Consider the following 5,870-nt stretch of genomic DNA (forward strand, 5'->3'; position numbering starts at 1 on the left):
ATAACCGTTCATATTCTCATTAAAAGAAAATTTCAAGAACTTCAGAAGATGCCTTTTTCATGAGGGAATATCAAGGGACAGAGTTGAAAGAAGATGAAGTATATTATCAACAACAGGCTAAACACATTTCAGAAAGTGACTTCCTATGGTTGGGTTTAGGGGTTTGTATACTTTTAATTCATTAGTTTGGGTAGTGGTGTGGTATCAAGATAAATTGCATATTTATTATGAAAAAAGAGAGAAAAGAAAGGAAGATACAATCAAAAGTACTACAAAACAACAACAACAACAAAGACCATTCCTGTGGAATCTTGAAATACAGCTTTGAATCATGGGTTTATTTCTTCTTGATTAGTCTGTGGAGAGCTTTATGCACCTCTTTGTTCCTCAGAGTGTAGATCAGTGGGTTAAGCATGGTGGTGACAAAGGTGTAGAAAAGGGAAATCATCTTGCGTCGATCACGGGAGGAGATGGACAGAGGCTGGAAATAATTGAAAATGGCTGTGCCATAGAAGAGCCAGACCACCATCAAGTGGGAGGAACAAGTATTGAAGGCTCTCTTCCTTCCCTCAGCTGAGTGGATCCTCAGCACCGCAGCAGCTATATAGCCATAAGAGACCATGATGAGACTAACTGGAATTGGAAGGAACAATACACTAGTAGAAAACATTGCAACCTCATTAAGTGAAGTGTCAACACAAGCCAATTGAAGAAAGGCAGGGAGCTCACAAAAGAAATGATCTATCCGATTCTGTCCACACAGAGGAAGCTTAAGAGTCATCACTGTATGAAGTAGTGAGACACTCAAGCCACTTATCCAAGAGACGGCAGCCATCATGAAACACAGAGACTGGCTCATAATCAAAGTGTAGCGCAGTGGATGACAGATGGCAGCGTAGCGATCATAGGCCATGACAGCTAATAAAGTCGACTCTGTGGAGCCCAGAGCAACAGAATTGTACAATTCAGCCACACAGCCACCATAAGTGATATCTTGCTTTTTCTCCAGAAATTCACCAGCATGTGGGGCCCAAGGCTGGTGGTAAAGCAGATGTCAATGGTGGAAAGATTGCTGAGGAAGAAATACATGGGAGTATGAAGCCCTGGATCTAATCTTGATACCACAATGATAGTAGTGTTGCCCAGAAGGGTCATCATGTAGCAGACAAGAACAAGGGCAAAGAGCAACATCTCCAAGCGTGGCCGGTCAGCCACCCCCAGCAGAATGAATTCTCCTTGGTTGCTTTGGTTACTGGCTTTCCAGGAGGTTTCCCTGTTCATTGTCTATAGACATAAAAAAGAAATTCAGTACAGAACAGAGAAGAATCCAGAATCTAGATGAAAATGTTTGGAGGGGCACAACCTCTGGCATGGCATTCTCACCGTCTCAATTCTTAATAACCAGAAGGGAGTAATTGTGTAGAGATGGCAAGTTAGAGATTTACATGATCTACTTTGTTCATTAATTAGTTTTATTAATTAATTATTTTTTTATGCTGCCCATCTCCACTACAAGGTAGAGAGCTTACAAATTTCCCAATTGTGCACTCTTTATCTAAAAGATTGATAAAATAAGGCAATTTCCTTTTTGTATAACTGGTCCAACCAGTAATCGGCCAGTTGCCTCTGATCTGCCTGCCCTGTGTCCGCGCCTGGCTCCTGCGCAGTCATCTGACCGCGCTGCCCTCTTGCTTTTCTCCCCGCCTCCCCCAGCCGAGGGTGCTGGCCAGGAGAAAAGAGAAGCCAAGTCTGCAGAGGAGGAGGATGGTGCGCGGTTCTGTGAAGTGCACCAGGGAACTGGGAAGGAAAGCATTTTCAGGTTGCAGCGCATGCTGGAACCAGCTGCCACCTCAAACACAATGCATTTTTTTGGCCTCTGCACGCGCCCTTTTTGGAATCGGGGAGGGAATCATGGCGCTATAGCCCAAAAATGCTTTCATTGAAAAGGCTTTGAACATAATTCCCCGGGTTGCTTCGGGAATCAGGCTCCATGTGGAAGTGAGGATCTCTGCCTGGAACCACAGAAAAATGCGATGCACGGAGTGGGTGGGTGGGACTACATTTGGAGTATAAGACGCACCCAGATTTTCATGCTCTTTTTTGGGGGGAAATGTGCGTCTTATACTCCGAAAAATCTGACATATGTATATGTATGTGTATGTTTGTATATATGTATATCCTATACACATACACATTGCCATGTAAAATTGATATTTGTATATTGGACTCTGTGTGTATATGTATCTATGCATAAGTAGAAACTGCATCATAGTTTGTGGGTTTTATTGTTTAGAACATAGAACATAGAATCAGAGGGATGGAAAGGACCTTGGAGGTCTTCTAGTCTAGTTTAGGTGTGTTGCCTTTAAGTTGGGAACTGTAAATTGCAGAATTAATGTCAGTATTTGTAAAGAAATACGTCCATTAAAAAGTGATTTTTTGCAATATATAGACAGGTTCAAAAATCATGCTGACAATTTGGAAAGGTGTCTAGTAGAGATTAAGCCTCAGAAGAGGTAAGAGATTTATTATAGCTTTAGCTTACCTTTGGTGAATTCAGCTGTAATAAATGAAAACCTAGATTAAAGCATATTTCATGATCAACATTAACTCATTTGTATTCAAAAGAGTTCTAAAAGGAACAAACTGTATGCCTTCATAATTTAGAAAAAGCAGTACTCATAGAGATAGATAATGATGAAAATAGATAGATAGATAGATAGATAGATAGATAGATAGATAGATAGATAGATAGATAAGAAAGGGTGGGGGGTGGGGGGGTAGGATAGATAGATAGATGATAGATAGATAGATAGATAGATAGATAGATAGATAGATAGATAGATAGATAGATAGATGGAGAGGGAGAGAGAGAGAGAGAGAGAGAGAGAGAGAGAGAGAGAGCATATAATATGATCGTGTTACTTATATATTATGTAAACTATAACCCCAAAACTCTCCACTCCCCAATCTCACCTGTGTCTGTGTAAGAGAAATGTTGCTGCCTCTTCGCTCATCCTCATGTGTTGGATGCTTATATGATCTCAGGTAAGAATCTCTAATTGTGACTCTTTTTCTACTATGTAGGAAGAACCAGCCGCTATTCAAGGAGCAGATGAAACATTTTCAGGCCAAAATGCTTGTCACAGGAAAATCCATGAATGGAGCTTTGTATTCTAGAGATTAGAGGCTGGGATGAAAAGTGGAGACAGACAGATTGGCGGGGAGAGGAAACATCCTGAAAAAAAGAACAGAAAGAAACACCCAGGAAAGTAGATAGGAAGAAAAATACAGGAACAGAGTCGAAGGAAGGAGGGAAGGGGGGAGAGAGGGAGGGAGGGAGGGAAGGAAGGAAGGAAGGAAGGAAAATGATTGACAGGAATGAAAGTTGAGGCAATGAGCAGCATGAAAATAGTCTGACTGACAATTCTATAGAGTTCCACAGGGTTCCATCTCAAACAATTGGAGACAACAGTGCAGCAATAATTTCAAGACTATTTTTCACTTGAGCCTATAAAGAAAGAAAGCTAAAAGCAAAGATGCATTTTTCTGTTTAAAAGAAAAAGATAGGGAAATTGCAGAGGAAAGACAGTAATAAGAAAGAAGCAGAAGCGGTGTAGTTGAACATTTGAAGGGCTCAACCTGGCATCTTGGCTCTTCCAGGTCAGCGGTGCTCCAGAATATTGACATATATTACAAAGACAGAGACAATAATCAACCTAAGAAGACAAGGAATGAAGCAGCATAGTAGGTTTTATAGACATTTTCAGGGTGGAAGAGGAGGAGGAAAAACGCCTGTTCCTGTCTATTTCTTACTATTTAGTAAAAGCTGCTACACAGTAAAGTTGTCATAGATTCCCAGGGTACTAGGACTCAAGATGAACAATTAGCAGCAAACTAGACCCTTCCCTCCAGAGTCCAGCAAAGCCCTTGAAACCATGTGCAAAGGTTTGCCCAGGAAGGATAGAGAGGATCAGTGACAAGAGCAAAATGTAGGAGTGGGATGACTAGATCAGCAAACAAAATGGTACATTTCAAATGTGTCAAAAATTGGATTTCCTACTGCAGGAACTGTATGATGGAACAGATTTTTTGCACAGGATGCTAGGTTAAGGGTGATGGGTTACACACATGCACTTCAATTGTTTCTTTGTGTTTTATTAATACTGTACAGAAACACAAACTACATGCAATTCTGGATATTGCTTCAAGAATGTTTTTGGCCACCATGCCCAAGTTGAAATCAACCAGGAGTGAATCAGGACACATATATCCTCTCCATAGACTTTTCAAAAAAACACAAAGTGGTATTCATCAGGTTTTGATCAGTTCTGGAGAACCGGTAGCGGAAATTTTGAGTAGTTCGGAGAACCGGTAAATCTCATCAGTAGTCCCATAAATTTGGGGTGCTCCCTCCAGGGAACTATAATTAGTGTTGTCTTCATTGTCTTTTGATGCCAGACAAAGATATATTGTTTTCCTGATCATTTTAATAATATGCTAATTTTGCTATGATTCTTTACCTTTTATTGCTACGTTCACTATTTTGATTGATTGCTTACAGTGGGCCACAAAGATTTTATTTCCCGAATACTTTGTGTTGATTCTTATTGATTTTTGGCTGGTAACTATGCAAATAATCTGTAATTTAACCTATCATGTACCATTTTATATAAATCTTCTGTTTTTACACAATGGCAATATACAGCCTTCCATAGCTGTTGGCTATGCCGCTCACATGGCAGAAACATATGAAAACATGGAACTTTTCTTGAAGTGCATCCAGTACACCATGTAAAACTAGAATATCTGTGAAGATCTAAAAATGATGGTTCTGCTGCTTGGAACACAGCTAGCATTTTTGTTACATTTGTGAATGGGACAGCCATGCAAGAGAGTTGCGTTACATTAAAAAAACAAAAACTATTATCCAGTGTTATTTCATTCTGTGTTTTATTGATAATTGTTACAAGCAATGCATGTCATTTCAAAGCATTTCTATTTTTATTTTCTAATGCAAGAAGCATAGTTCATATCAAATAAATTACATGTCAATTGTTTACTTTTTGGGTCCTGTAGATACCATGGAAGAGCCATTATATACAATATATAGAATTCCTCAACAGGCCATTGCAGACTCTGGATTATATTAGATTATATTATAGTCCTCAAAAACCGATTATGACAATCTCAGGGTCTCCATAAAGGGAAAGTTTGGGAACGGGTCTCATAAGGGAAGAAAATCATAACCAAGCTTCTTCTTAGTTCAGGAATTTATAGTGTCCAAGGAGGAGAGAAATGCAGACAGGATTTGGCTTAGCAAAGCCACAATGTAGATAGAATTAATGTGAAATTCAATGTGATAGCTTATTAGTAACCTTGACTATCACTAAATGCTGTATCTTCTTATTTTTGATGAATGTATTTTATTCTGCTTATGTACATTGAGAACATATGCACCAAAAACAAATTCCTTGTTTGTTCAGTCACACTTGGCTAATAAAAAATTCTATTCTATTCTATATTTGCTAGGGTGGAGTAATAACCTCAGTAAAAAAATTCATTAAAAGAAAATTTCAAGGACTTCAGAAGATGCCTTTTTCATGAGGGAATATCAAGGGACAGAGTTGAAAGAAGATGAAGTATATTATCCACAACAGGCTAAACACATTTCAGAAAGTGACTTCCTATGGTTGGGTTTAGGGGTTTGTATACTTTTAATTCATTTGTTTTGGGTAGTGGTGTGGTATCAAGATAAATTGCATATTTATTATGAAAAAAGAGAGAAAAGAAAGGAAGGTACAATCAAAAGTACTACAAAAAAAAGACCATTCCAGTAGAATCTTGAAATGCAGCTTTGAATCATGGAT

At 38.9% G+C, this 5,870-nt stretch overlaps 1 pseudogene; it reads right to left on the reverse strand.

Annotated features, from left to right (window-relative positions):
* Positions 1-337: 337 nt before the first annotated feature.
* On the reverse strand, positions 338-1,281 carry LOC116502915 (annotated as a pseudogene).
* Between the last annotated feature and the right edge of the window lie 4,589 nt (positions 1,282-5,870).

Source organism: Thamnophis elegans, chromosome 2 (assembly GCF_009769535.1).
Source record: "Thamnophis elegans isolate rThaEle1 chromosome 2, rThaEle1.pri, whole genome shotgun sequence".
NCBI classification, from domain to species: Eukaryota; Metazoa; Chordata; class Lepidosauria; order Squamata; family Colubridae; genus Thamnophis; species Thamnophis elegans.